The following is a 13,924-nucleotide window of genomic DNA, read 5'->3' on the forward strand; positions in this document are numbered from 1 at the left end:
ATGGAACAGCCAGGGATGCAGGGACAGCAGGGACAGCCAGGGGTGCAGGGATAGCCGGGGGTGACGGGACAGCCGGGACAGCCCCGTCCAGCATCCCCCTGCCACCGCAGAAGCCGGGCTCTCCGGGGCTCTGGGCAGTCCCCACGGGGTACCCCAGGGTCGCGCCCCGGGACGGCACCGCTCAACTCTACGCCGGGTCGGAACAATTAATATAATCTCGCTGCGGGCTTGCAAACACATCAAGAGTCCGCATCTGCTTCTTTCCGCGGTGATTTTTATTTAGTAGTGCAGGTGCCCAAACTCTCTCACCTGCAAGTTTTAGCTACTGCACGCTCGCGGGGAAAAAAGGGCTGTGCGCAACCGAGCGGCTCCGGCAAGCCCTGATCTCCAGCGCGCTGCGGGAAAGCAAAGTCACTTTTCCTTTTTTTATGAAGGAGTTGGCAACGTAATTCAACCGGGTGTTGGTGACACTTCGAAATGCAATAAAATAAAACCTGGGCAGCATTCAGACAGTTTGAATGGTGACAAACACGTTATCACCCATGCCATGAAGAACTATGGCTCACTCTTTTTCCAAGGTCACTCCTGAAAACCTGGGAAATCAGGGAAAGGAATTTGTGCAAGTCACACTTGTGGCTTTGTTTGCAGATACCTGCTACAACGTGGCAATTATTCCAGCCCCTTTTAATGTGGAAAAATAGACACTCTGGAAAAATGTGCAAATGGGGAGAAGCTCGAGAGTGGCAAAAGGATGGAAGATTTTTTTTTCCCCATCCCCAGGAGGCCCCACAGGGGTGTGCTAGTGGCCCCAGCCTGCTGTTGGAGTAGCTTGGGGTGGGACAGGTGGGGGGTTTAGTAGCCATGGTGTATCCCAGTCTGTCCCTGGAGATGATCTGTACCTGCTGCACAGGTGGAATGGGACTGGGAGATAGGAGCCAGCATGAGCAAAGCCAAATCCCAGCCTGACCCTCTGTTCCCCCCGTGCCTCAGCTTCCCCCAGCCCGAGTGAGGGCACAGAGGTATTGACAGAGGTCAGCATGTGCCCGAGGGTGTTTTCAAAAAGCTCTTTGCAGGTAGGTGTAGCACAGCAGTGGCCAGAGCCATGGCCACTTCCTGAAAACAGCAGCACACCTGGGAGGGGCATGCCAGGGTAGTTTCCCCTGCTGGGGACCCACTAACCTGGGGCACCTGTGCACCTATAAAAACCCACACCTGCACCTTCCCCTCCCCTTCCTTTGCTCTCTGCTTCCTTCTGCTCCTTTTGGGGAGTGCCGATGGCTGCACTTTTAGGGCTAATACAAATTTGTATTTTAAAACTTTGGATCCTGGGATTTGGATGTTTGGTGCTTTGGGTTTCTTTTTAAGGTGCCTGTATTTTTAGTCTCAAGGTTTGGACTAAAGAGAAGAAGGCTGAAAGTGTACTCTGGGCTGAATATTTGAAGGAGGAATTTAGAGCATCAGCAAACATTGGTGGGTTTCTTTTTTAAGTCTTATGGCTTCTTGTCTTCCCTCCTTCATCCTTGCCATCCTGGTCAGCAGCTGCTCATGGTGGTTGCACCTGAGGTGTGCAGTCCCAAAGTTGGGAGTAATTGTGTTCTTCAGCTAAAAAAAGGTGTTCCATTCCCTAAAAAAAGGTGTCAGCACCCTCTTCTTGGTGTAGTGGTGCTGGTCTTTTCTCATAGCTCTGGCTCTCCTCTGATGTCTGCTGCTGTGACAGGAAGGGGCTGAGCTGCCCCAGTGCTGGCAGTGGGGGTTGTTACAGGGGGCTGTGACAGAGCTCTCTGTGAGCATTCCTGTCCTCCAGCAAGTGGGGATGTTTGTATGCTGGTGTCCACTGGAGCTGCTGGGAACTGGAACTGTGCTGGGTGCCATGCTGAGTGCTGTTTAAACACAGCAGAAATGGAGAAAAACCAAGTCCTCTTTGGGCTGCAAATATCTAGATTGTTTCCAGTGGCCAGTTAATGCTGGGGGGAGCCTGGAGGATGTGGGGCTGCTGGCTTTTTCTAGAAGCAGTGTGGCTGTTCATGCTGGGAGAAAGGAGCTCCTTCCAGCCCAGGGGCTTGGGGGGCTGGCTGTACCACCAAGGGGGTGCTCTCTGCTCCCCTCCTCAGTGAGCCAAACACCACATGGTTCATTCAGGGCCATGGTGAAATGCCCCAGTTTGGCCCCTGGTTGTTTTTCTGTCTCTGTGACATCTGGTGCGTTGCTGTGAGTTCCCAGAAAGAGGCCCTGATGGAGGATGTCAGGGTAGGAAGAAAGGAGCTGACCTTGCTATTAAAAGGCAACAGAAATGGAAATGTTTCAGGCTGTTTCTAGCAGACATGTCTGGGAAGAAAATCTCTTTGCTCTGCTCCATCAGGCCCTCGTGGGCAGCTTTTCTCTGCTAATTGTTCACTTGATACTACACTGGAGATGCTTAATTTATCCTTGTCCCCATTGCTGCGCCTGAAAAGATCTTGTGGAGTTTGAGAGGGATTTAAGTCCTGCTGATCCCTCATGATTTTGTGCGTTTCTGGTCTTATAGTGACACCAACAGCCCTGATGCTCTTGGATCAAAGATGTTGGTCTCAAATGGGAAGAGTTTGGGCCCCAATCCTGCTTTGAGTCCTAAGCAATCCTGTTGAATCCAGCTCAGCATCCCCAGAAATATCTCTTTAAAGAGGGAATTTCTTGCAAATCTCTGATCCCTGCTCTGAGCAGGGTCCTATGGAGGAAGGAAACCTTGCCATTGTATGGCTGCTCCTTGTGATGTGGGAGAAGTCGAGTAATTATTGAGATTAGCCAGAATAAGCTTTGCTTACAGTTTGAGATGAATGAATGTTTTAAACCCTCTTGGCTTTTTGGCTGAAATCAAATGTGGCATCAGTGTAACATCTGTATCCATTATCTGGGGAGTGGAAGACTAACCTTTCTTGATGCAAGGCATGAACTTGATTTAAAAGGGCTTTCCTTCAATTTTGTTCCCCAGTGCAGAGCGATCCTGCTGGGTGATACTGTGGGGAGCAGAGGCTGCTCTGCCTGCCTGGAAGGGAAGGGGAGGAGGGAGGACTATGTGATAGGCTGTGCTGGATATTTGGAGAATGACGAGAGCAGCACAGGTGAAATGTGACTGGGGGTCAGCCTGTATGCCAGAGGACAGTGTGGGTATGGTGACAGCACAGTGACAACAGGCAGCCATTGGGACTGAGATGAACAGATAGTTCCTGCTGGCCACAGATCGTCTCCCTGCTTCAGACTCCTCTGAGCTCTTGTCCACTGAGCCATGCCTGGCAAGCTATCTCCAAAAACTTGAACAGTACCTCAGCAGCAAAGGCATAATTCATCCCAGGTGCCACCTACCTGTGCCCCAGCAGGTAGTGCACGATGCTCTGGCTTTGACCTGGGAAGCACAGGGCCCAGAGTGAGCTGACAGCTAGCACCCACCCAGAGTGTGGCAGGTGCAGGAGGCTTGGTAGCAGCCACCAGAGCCAAGGATTTAAATTATAAGGTCAGGAGTACAAGCAGCTGCTCTGTACTTCAGCCACAGTGCTCCTGTTGTTCAGATCGATGTTTTCCAGCCACATGGCAGCGGTGCTGCAGACAGCTGTCTCACCAGGACCTTAGCACTGGGAAGCTTCCTGGAGCCATGGGCACAGAGCAGGGACAGCCATAGTCTTTCTGAGCTCTGCCTTCAAATGCCTTTCAGTGATGAAAGTGGTTGTAAAACATCATCACCAGCTCTGTGGTGCTCAGCATGGGTGGGTACTGCCTGGGCTAGTGGCCTGTGCTGCTGTGGCAGTGGCCAAAGTTGGGCAGTGAGGTTGGTGTGCCCCAAATGGAGAAGACTGATGTGCCCAGTGCAGGAGCTCAGGGGTAGGCTCTGCTGTGGTGTTTCTCCATTTTCCCAGCATTTAATCTGTGCTGGGGTGAAAGCAACAGCTTCATCTTCACCATTGTTTTCACTCAGCATGTTGGTCTTGGTCTGTTTTTACCATCCTAAATAGCGACAAATCCCTGAGCAGAAGAGCACCTGATAACTTTGTTTTCCATCCCACAGAGAGGGGAGATGACATTTAAGAGAGCCCAGGAGTCTCTCATCACCTCAGGGGCCTGGCCTAGGCCTTGTTGGAGTAAATCAGCCTGGGACACCTCTGCCTGACCTTGCAAAGTGAAGCCCAAATGTGTTGGAAGGAGGTTTGGTTTTGGGCCAGAAAAAGAGGAACACAACCTGAGAGCAGGGCAGGAGCCCAGCTCACCTGCCACACTCAGGCAAGTGGCACATGAAGGGGCAGAGCTGCATCCCTTGCACATCTGAGCCTCTCAAAGTGTGCAGCTCAGGCAGCATTCAGGTTGGTGGGTGGATGCAATATCCGTAATAACTAGAGGGTCCCCAGGAAGGTCCTCTCCCCTTCAAAGACTAAGAGAGCTGATGTTAGGAGGCAGAGCACATTGCCTTTGACTATTGTGGGCTCTTAAGACCTGCTGGAGCATCTGGTTGAGCCACTGTTGGGGACAGGACATGGCAGCAGGGGATGTTGGAGCTGCTCCACCAGCCAGTTCCTGTGCTGTGTGGATGTGTAATGCACACCAGCACAGCATATACTGTGCAGAGTGTGTGACTGGGGATACAGTATTTATTTAGGTGTTGAAGGTGAAATGAATCTCCACCATTTCCCTCTGGGCTGAATCTTTACCTGCTCTCCCAGCTGAAAGCCAACACTTCTTCTCTGCACCACGGGAACCTCCTCCCGGCACAGCAGGATGTTTCCTGGATTTGGGGAGTAAAGCCCTTTTCCCCCCACACCCCCTAATACCAACACTCCCTCCCCACTTCTCACTCACTTTTGCCTTCATTTGCAAAGGCTGGTGGGGCTGCCACTGCTCTGCCCCTTTCCCTTGTTTTTCCCAACTGTTTTGGAGCCCAGTGGGTGGCTTGGGACAGAAACCTGCCCAGTTCATGAAAGCCATAGAAACACTTCCTATGGGGCTGATAAAAGCAGGGTGGTGTTTTTCCTTTTTTTTTTTTTTTTAATATTTTTTTAACCAGAACCCAAAATAGCCTTTTCCAGCGCATCAGGCACATCACCACTGAATCACCTCAGCACAGTAACTGTAAATCCTTCTGGATGGAGATGCTCCAGACGAGGCAGCCAGGCTGCTGCTCCATCCCAGCATGCACTGAGAGCAGTGGCACTGGGATGGGTGGAGCCACTGGGAGCATCCTTCAAAGCAATGCTTTCCTTAACCTGTTGATCTCAACCCTTGCCTGCTGGGCTGTTCTCAAGGCTCCTAAACAAAGCCCATCCTTCATTAGGTAATGTGGCTACATTTTTTTCAGAATTGAGGGTTCTCTTCATAAATCACTTTTTTTTTTTTTTTCCACCAAATTAAGAGGGAAGAGAAGGGGAGGAAGGGAAACCCCCCAGCCCTTGTCTTGGTGGCTTGTCATGCCTGCCTTTAATTGACAGACCTTGTTATTAATGTTTTCCAGCCGCCTCTCATCCAGGGCTCAAACCTCCCTTTTAAAGCCCTGTCATGTTAAAAATTGACATGTGTTGACTTTGGCCTGGGAGAAGCCAGGCCCTGGCTGTAGGTAGGAACTGCATGTGTTTAGTCTGGCTTACATTTTATTTTCCCCTTTCATCAAATTAGTTCAGCTGTATTTTTTTTTTCTGAAGGAAAGAAAAGAAAAGAAAAACTGTTTGACAATCTGAGGCTCTGGGTTAGAATTGCAGCATTGCGTTAAAACAACAAAAAATAGCTTACAAATGTGGGCTGCGTCAGGCTGGGTGGAGATGGGGCCACTGGAGCAGGGATGGGAAGAGCAGCTGCAGGTAAACACTATCTCTGGGGAGGCACACAGATTCCTCAGAGAGGAACCCCACAGCCCTGGCTGCTTGTCTGATTTATACTAGTTGAGTTTGTTGCATTCAGCCTGGCTAAAATTAGTGCTGTTCTAACTGCACTAGTTTATTTCTCCCCCTTCTCACTCAGCCCTATCAGCAGTCTTGCTGTGGGTACCCCAGTTCTCCATCCTAAAGCTCAGCCAGGATGTGCTGCAAGCCCATAGAGTGACCTCTGGGCTGGAGCTGGAAGGCCAAGGAAATCCTGTTTCTCACCCACTAAGTACTTGGGATTAGGCACTATGTGAATGTGGAGTGGTGGATTTCCCAGATACTGGGGAGAGCATGTCCTGCCCCTGCTGTCCCAGGTTTTTACCTAAACCTTAGTGCCTCACTGTGGGAGGCATCTGCTTCCTTCTTCCTGTATTTCCCCAGCTGCTTCAGAGTTAAATGCACCCAAAATGTCCATGAGATTCACCTAACAAAGGAGGTCTCCCCAGCCCCAGGTCACTGAGGACCAGGGAAGCACCAGCTCCTGTTCTGGTGCCAGATGGAAAGAAACAGCTGAAACCTCAGGGAATTACTGATGTGTTCATGTCACCATCCTGCCCCCACTGAATCCAACCCTACCCTGCCTGGGGCAGATGAAATGCCAGCCTGGGCCTGGAAACAGTGAGGGGGGAAAACCCCAGGAGGGGCTGCCAAGAGTTTCCATGTGGGTAAGGAGGACCATCATTCCCACCCCTCCAGGGGCATGGTGGTAGCCTGTCCCCATGAAGAAGCCCACATGGGTTCCTTCTGTGGAGCCTGTGGTGCTCAGCACCTGCTGCTTGGTTGATGCTATGCCCATGCAGGGCTGTTGTTGCTTCTGCAGGGAATGACTGCCCTATCACACCCAAACTGCACAAAGGAAATGGAAAATCAGCAGAGAAGGATCCTCCTTTGCCCCACGGCATGTTGCAGACAACCCAGCTTTGCCTTCTGGAAGGTCTTGCAGGTGGGTGCTGGTTTAGCATCTCCCCTCGTAGCAATCCCCATGCATCTCCTTTTGTCCTGCATCTTGTGATGGTATTTCTGTGGGCCCCATGGGATGCCTGTCGAGCAGCTCTGTATCCTCAGTGCCCACCAAAACTGTGCCAGACCCACCATCCTGGCAATGCCAGGATCCCCACCCTGGATTATCTACCCATTTTTTTTCTTTATGGGCAAAAAAGAAGAGGTCCCATTTGTGATGCTGGCTGCCCCAGAGGTGCCATTGCAAACTGGGGGAGCTGAAGGGTTCCTGCCTCCTTGACCGACCCATAAAGAAAGAGTTGCACCAGGGAAAGTGTGAAGAGATTTTGCACCAAGACCTCTTCTCCCCACAGCCACAATCCCTTTCTGAAGGGCTGGTCTGGGCAGGATGCCCATACACATGAGGACCTGACTCCTCATGGGGGGGCTAAAATATTTTCTAACAGTTACTTTTGTAACATTAGTGAAATCAAAGCAAAACGTGTCAAAATTCCCATTAAGACACATTTAACTTCCCTTGTTCCAAGACAAAGTGCCTTTGCCTGGAGGCAGGTTTTGGGTTTGCTGCACGGCCGTGGGAGACTATTGGATTACAGGCAGCACTGAGCCAGAGTTTGCTTTCTTCAGGGTAAAGGCTTTTCCTAATCAGGATCAGTTTAATTCTGTTATCTGAATTATTAGCTTGGCTCTGTGTCTGGCCTGTGCAGGAAGGAGATGAGGGAAAGGAGACTGTTGGTGGAGGAGGGGAGGGGAGAGGGTCTGAGCCCCAAAGGGCAGAGTCTCTCCTTGTCTGGGACCTGCTCTTTGCACTACAAAAACTCTGTGTTCGTGTTCTAGACAATGATGAATGGTGGATTATGTGAAGTCCTCCAAGTGTTTTGGAGCTCCAGGTCAAGGCTCATCACCTGGCTCTTCCATAGGTGAGTGTCAACCTGATTTACTGCTGGGGAAACTGAGGCACGGGGCAGCAATCAGGAATGTGGATCAAAGCTGCCCTCACCTAGATGTAAGATGAATTCTTCACTAAGTGGAGGAGATGGCAAAATCCCTTCTTTCCTCCTGGAGAAAACAGCATCTCTGCATCCTGGCTCATGTGTCAGGGGAGAATGTTTGGGCCTTACCACATCCTTGCTTTGAAAAGGATACTTTTTCCCCTTTCCTTTTTTTTTTTCTTTCCTTAATTTTTCTCCCAGGAGTGAGGGTGTGTATGGAAATTTGAAGGGAGTGTTTTCCATGTTATTCCTCCAATGTCCTCACTCCCTGTGTCACAGGTTCTGTCTGTGGTCCCCACTCCCTCCTGGATCTGGATGCTTGTTCTTGAGGCATCCAAAGTTGTACTGCTCTAAGCCCAGGCCCTCCAGGGAGCATTTTGGCTGCTTAACCTGCTCAGAGGGCACCAGACAGCAGAAGTAACAAATAACATGTTGGGTACTGCTGGTGGCATCTTAAGCAGAATGGGATGGGGAATGTTAGTGGGGTGGTGCTGGGAAGGGCTAGCCCTGAATGAAGGGTCTAGGCAATGCACCCTGAGCAGCCAGGGAGTGAGGTTTGTATTATCTGTGCCTCTGAACAGGATGAAACAGGCTGGACTGAGGCATCAAATGAAAGCTGGTGCTTGCTCACGAGGGGAGCAGCCAGCTCTGCTGCCTGAGTGTTCCCAGGCGGTTCCTCAAGATGAGGGCAAAGTTGCTACTATGAGGATGATCCCAGTTTTGTTTCACCTGTGCAATTCAGGGGAGAGGGGAGCCTCACTTCAGCCCATGAGCTGGACACCTGCTTGTCCAGAGGTGGCACCAAGATGCTGAAGACAAGAGAACCCAGGCACAGATGGTGAGGTCAGGATTGGCAAAGTCATCAAGGCACCATTGGGATAGCTGAGACTTACAGGAGCCTGCAAGGACTCCAGTGCATTTGATTTAAGAAGTAATTCATGGGACTTTCCCCATCCCATAGTATTGAGACTCCTCTGCTTAATAAATCCTCAGCTCTTTGATTACACTCAGGCCATGGTTATTCCAAGGTCTGAGCTCAGGTAGGACAGAGAGTGTGTGTTGGCAGAGCTGTGGAAAATTGTGAGCTGCAAAAGACTTGGAAAGCCCTTAGCAGATCTACTCCTGAGTTGTGTCTTACTGGGTTTTTATAAGGTTTCCTTAGCACCCATGAAGAACAAGAAGGACTCACTGGTCATGAAGAGTCTCCAACCCATTTGCTTTGGGGACAAAAGAGCTGCTTGCTCCCTTGGAAGTGGGAGCAGGGAGAATCCAGCACAAGACAGGGGAGTGATGTGAACAGCTCCAGTTCTCATCAGTGATGGGGAACTTGTGACTGGACCCATATTGCTCAGCACTTAGAGGTCCCACACAGGGCAGAGCTCAGCTCCAAGGAGATGGAGGCACTGCCATGAAGTTTTCAGCTTTGTTTTTTGCTGGTATAATCAATCTTTTGCAAGAGATGCTCTCTGCTCAGCTTTCTGACATTATCTGATCCCCACTGTCAAGTGCAGGCTGAAAAAATGTCTCAGCACTTTAATTTTCAGCCACTTAAACTCTGAGCATCTTTGAAGCCTTGGCTCTGTGCTTCCCTCTGCATCCACATCTTGCTGATGAGAATCTGTTGCACGGGGAGTTCAGCCCCTGTCTTTGATGTCCTGCCCCTGCAAGGTGCTCCTGTCCCCATGGACTGTTTTGGTCTATTGAGTCTTACAGGTTCCCTGTGTCAGAGATCAGCTCTTTCCTCCTAAATCAGAAGCTGATGGTTTCATGTCTGAGTCCAGGAACACAGTGATCCTAGACTTCTCTTTGCTTGGCCTCCTTAACCTGATGGAATCAACAGGGTGGCTCTTGTGCTGGGCCCCAAGTTTTTCCAAAGAAGGTAATTTCGGGGGGAAACTGCTGCAGGGTATGCTAGCTTGCATTTGTGACGGTGCTGTGAGTTTTAAGATTGTTGAGGGTTTTAAAGTGTGATGCTGATGTGCAGGTTGATTTTGAGAGTCATTGTTACTTTAGGTCACTGCTGGGGACTTCTGCCATGGAGCTGCTGGTGCCCAAGACATGTGTGGTACCAGCTAGGCTGGTGTCAATTTGAACATCTTCTCCAGTCAAGTCATATATCCTGAAGTCCTTTCTCCCCTTCTGGAAAGAGGCCAAGAAGACTTGAGCTGGCATGAACTCAAGTCATGGGAGCTTTTTCCCTCTGGCATGAGCTGCTGAACCTGGATGACAAGGATGGCACTTCCCAGGGCCATCAGCTGGGACAGCCCACAGCCTGCCTCAGCAGCTGACAAACACCTCCCCCGTGCTTCTTTCCCAGGGAGGCTGGTGCCACCTCAAGCCCTGCCTTGCAGCTACTCGTGGTGAGCACAGATTTTGCCTGCAGTTCCTGTCCAGGCGTTTCATTGTGCACTGCAACCCACCCATGGGAAAGGGACCTTCTCCCAGCTGGGAGAGGGCAGAGCTCTGAGTGAGCCCTCTGGGCTGTTGTGCCTCCAAAGCTACATGGTGCTGGCCTCTCTCACCCCAGGGTGCCTCACCAAAATAGCTGCTATGGAAAGAGGTTTGTTGACTCTTTTCTTTTCCTTTTCTTTTTCTTTTTTTTTTTTCTTCCTGTGCTCAAACTTCCCCAGACCTCCTCAGAAGACCCTGGCATATCATCCTACAGATGTGGCATAAAAGCCTTGGTTGCAAAATATATCCGGCATGGCAGTTGGCAGTGTTGTGCAATCTCCATCAACTTACGGAAACCACCGTGAGATACAATTAAAGAGGGACTCCGGCCCCATCCATCACTCCAGCCGCAGTTACATGCCTCTCTGTCAGGCACAAGGGCACAGGCAGCACAGGGGATGTAGGCACCAGGAGAGCTTTCCCTCACAGTGGGTGCTCTTGTGCAGGGGCAGATGGGAGATGAGCTCTCTTACAGCAACTTTTGCTAGTCAGACCTTCTCTGTTGTGTTGCCACAAAAGTCCTACCATTAGATGTGTGTCTCACTGCTGCTGGTTTCACACCAGTGGTCAAAATCTGGGTGGTTGTGAATGGCCATGGAAAGCTCAACAGGGAAACATGGCAGAGACTATGGGTATAGTAGTCCTGAGAGGCCAGATGTGGGATGGCAACAGGAAAGCTGCTGTTCAGATCCCAAATTTCCTTTTCCTTAACCCAGCAGAGACCTTCCCACTGGCTCCATGGCCCAGCTGTCCCCTGTAGCAGTCAGTGCAGTGTGCTGGGCAGGCAATAGGGCATCTTCCTCCCAGAGATCCATCCTGCTTCTGTGTTCTCTGGGGCTTCTTGCTAAATGCCCTCTCAAATAAGTAGGGCCTTGGCTGTGAGGAGGTGATTGTGCAACAGCCTGGGTCTCCTGGATTGCAGGAATGTAAGCATGGACTCTGGATCCCCCAGCCATGGGCAGACTTGGGCAATGGTCTGTAGCACACAGGTCTCACTGCCTTTACCCATCCCTGTCCTTGGGGCACCTTCCTCACCAAGGCCAAGGGCTGTGGCAGGCTTGGCAGAGCACTGGGAAGGGACACGGCGCTGGGGTGAGTCACTTGCCCTTTGCTGCTGAACCCTGCTCAGCATGGCCAACCTTTAATCACCATGGTTTTATTGCTGGCACCTCCTGGCCCAGCTCACTCTCTCCTCCTGAGCTGCCTCTTGCCCTTCTCTCCCTCTCTGCAGGCATATTAAATCACCAAGGTCTGCCCAGGAGAAATTGCTGCTGCTCCATTACCCTGCTGTCAGCATCCGCCGCACTTGGGAGAATCAGACTCCACATCAGAAAATAATAAAGGCAATATTATGAGCAGAGGGGAGAGGAGATTAAAAAACCTGTTTAAAGAGCCTTCTGGTCCCCATGCTGTTTATTGCACTTCGTGACTTTGGGTTATTTTTGTTGTCACTGAAGTTGGACTTTTAATTTTCCTCTGATCGTCGAGTGACTGGTTTGTAATTTCCCTACAGCTCCAAGGATTAAAATAGGCTGTTTTTAAAAATACCTGTTGCTCCCCAAGTTCAGCTAGTGATACTTTCTCTGCTAGTTGGAGTGCTAATTAAATCCATTATTTAGCCCAACCACAGATGTGGTGTGTATTCAGTCCAGGCTGAGCCAGACTCACAGTGGCAGTGACAGAGCTGCTTGGGGAGGACTTTGTGTCCCAATGCTCAGCTAGTTCTGTTCTCTTTGGGATCTTGCTGCCATTCTCGTGTTTATCCAGGATTTTTTTTTTTTTTTACATGATTTACTTTCCAGGGTGTTTTGGTCAATTTTCACCCTTAATGCCTTTGACTAATGAGCCTGTTGAATTTCACAGAATGGTTTTCATGCACTGGCACATTTGTGCTGTGGGTTGGCAGCACTATAAAGAGAAGGTATTTAAGTCCTCCAGCCAAAACTGCCATCTCCTTCACCCTCGTGCCAAATGTTTTATCTGTGATAGGATTTTTTTTTTTTTGTGGTGGTGGTGGCTTTTTAATTAATGGATAACTACATATATAAATCCCATGAGCTGCAGAAGCAGTGCTGGATGATGGTTACTGGGACTGTGGGGCTTTATGGGCATGTGGCAGCCCTGGAGAGCATGTGGTGTCCAGCATGGACATGTAGCTGCTGCTAGGTGCTGCCTGCCTTGATGGAAGTGCCCATCTCAGCACTGGTGAGTTTGTGTTATACTTCCCCAGCCAAGAGGGTCAAGGCTACCTGGAGTGGTTTAACTCATTTTGTTGCAGTGCAGGTCTGTGGCAAGCCTGGAGAGTTTCACTGATGTGAGTCTGGGATCCATCACAAAAGCAGCTCCGCCTGCAGCTCCAGGGCAGGCATCACTCCAGCTGGCATGGCCACAGGAGAGAGGGATCACCCTTGGAGATGTTGGCTGGAAGCAACACCTGGAGGGCTCCAGACTGAGAGAGCAGGACTGTTGCTGGTCCTAGATCAGCTCAGCTCTGGCTTTGCTCAGTCAAGGCCTGCAAACTTCCAAGGATGGCTCTTCTCATCCCTCCAGGGAGCCAATCCACAGCCACACCCTTGTCCTGCCAGAGCAGGTAGAGACCAGAGCCATGTTTTGCACAGCACTAAGGCACGAGGTGATGGCAAACACTATTGATGTGAGGGTCTGGTGGAGGAAAATGAGCCATGAGATATGAGTGCAAGTGGAGCTGTGCTGTGCATGTTCCCAAAGGGAGCAGGAGGTGAAAACCCTCTGCAGGAGTTATTGCTTCATTTTGCCCTTTTTCCCCGCCCTGGGCATTAGTGTGGGCAGAGTTCTGCCACCTTCCCAAGAGCAAAGGTGTTGCCTGGCTTTGCTGGAGATTAACCCAGGTCCAGCCCTTGCTCCCCTCCCACTGCCACCCGAGTGTCACCACAGTGCTTGGCTGGTGGGAGGAGAGCAGAGCTCTGCCTCACCTCTGGTCTATCCCTCTGCCTCCCCCCAGCCCCAGGAAGCCAGTTTTGGGACCACCCCAGAAACAAGTCATGCTGGCACTGGAGACTAAAATTAAAAAAAAAAAAAAAATCCACATGTTTCTAAAGAAAACTCCAAACTGAGCTTTCCCAGCTGGAGGGTAGGGGACGGTTGCTTTGTAATCACTCCCAGCTTACTGTTGAAAACATCTTGGTCAGATTTTTATCAGCGCCTGAACAGGAACAGCCTTGGAGGACTGTCTCTGGGGAGATTAGATGGTTGCCTAGTGCGCCGTGAGATGCTCCTGCCCAGTCAGCTGAGGTGCATTTTAGATGACACTGATTTGATGTGTGGCTGGGGACTGGCATCCCTGGTGCTCTATGGCAGAGCCATTGCTGCTCTCTACCCTGGGGAAGGCCTTTAGCTGCTGGGTGATAGCCATAGTGGGGTGTAAGCATGGAGTTAAGTCCTGTTCAGGGTGTGAAGGAGGGGCTGGGGATACCTAGAAGGCAGGTGGCATGAGTTCATCCATCCTCAGAATACTGTGAGAGAAGAAAAGGTCAAGAAGGCTCAGGGCTGCCCTGTGGGAAGAAAAGTGGTACTGGGGATGAGAATTGAGAGAAGAGAGAACCCTGCAAAAACCTCACAGGGAGATGTGTGTCCTGCAGAAACAGGGTCAAGGTGAGACCAAATGGT

At 50.6% G+C, this 13,924-nt stretch overlaps 1 long non-coding RNA gene across 2 annotated transcripts; it reads left to right on the top strand.

Moving 5' to 3' along the window:
- The first annotated feature begins 4,689 nt into the window (after window positions 1-4,689).
- Window positions 4,690-11,996, top strand: LOC146431700 (uncharacterized). 2 transcript variants are annotated; one of them, XR_014854734.1, is made up of 3 exons: window positions 4,690-5,293; window positions 7,674-10,188; window positions 10,459-11,996. It is a non-coding gene; the product is annotated as an uncharacterized LOC146431700 (long non-coding RNA). The 2 variants fall into 2 exon arrangements; XR_014854735.1 differs by having other exon boundaries at window positions 7,674-9,707; window positions 9,842-11,996.
- Window positions 11,997-13,924: the final 1,928 nt, after the last annotated feature.

The sequence above is a fragment of the Lichenostomus cassidix genome, chromosome 12, assembly GCF_008360975.1.
Source record: "Lichenostomus cassidix isolate B80296 chromosome 12, HeHo_3.0, whole genome shotgun sequence".
Classification (NCBI taxonomy): Eukaryota; Metazoa; Chordata; class Aves; order Passeriformes; family Meliphagidae; genus Lichenostomus; species Lichenostomus cassidix.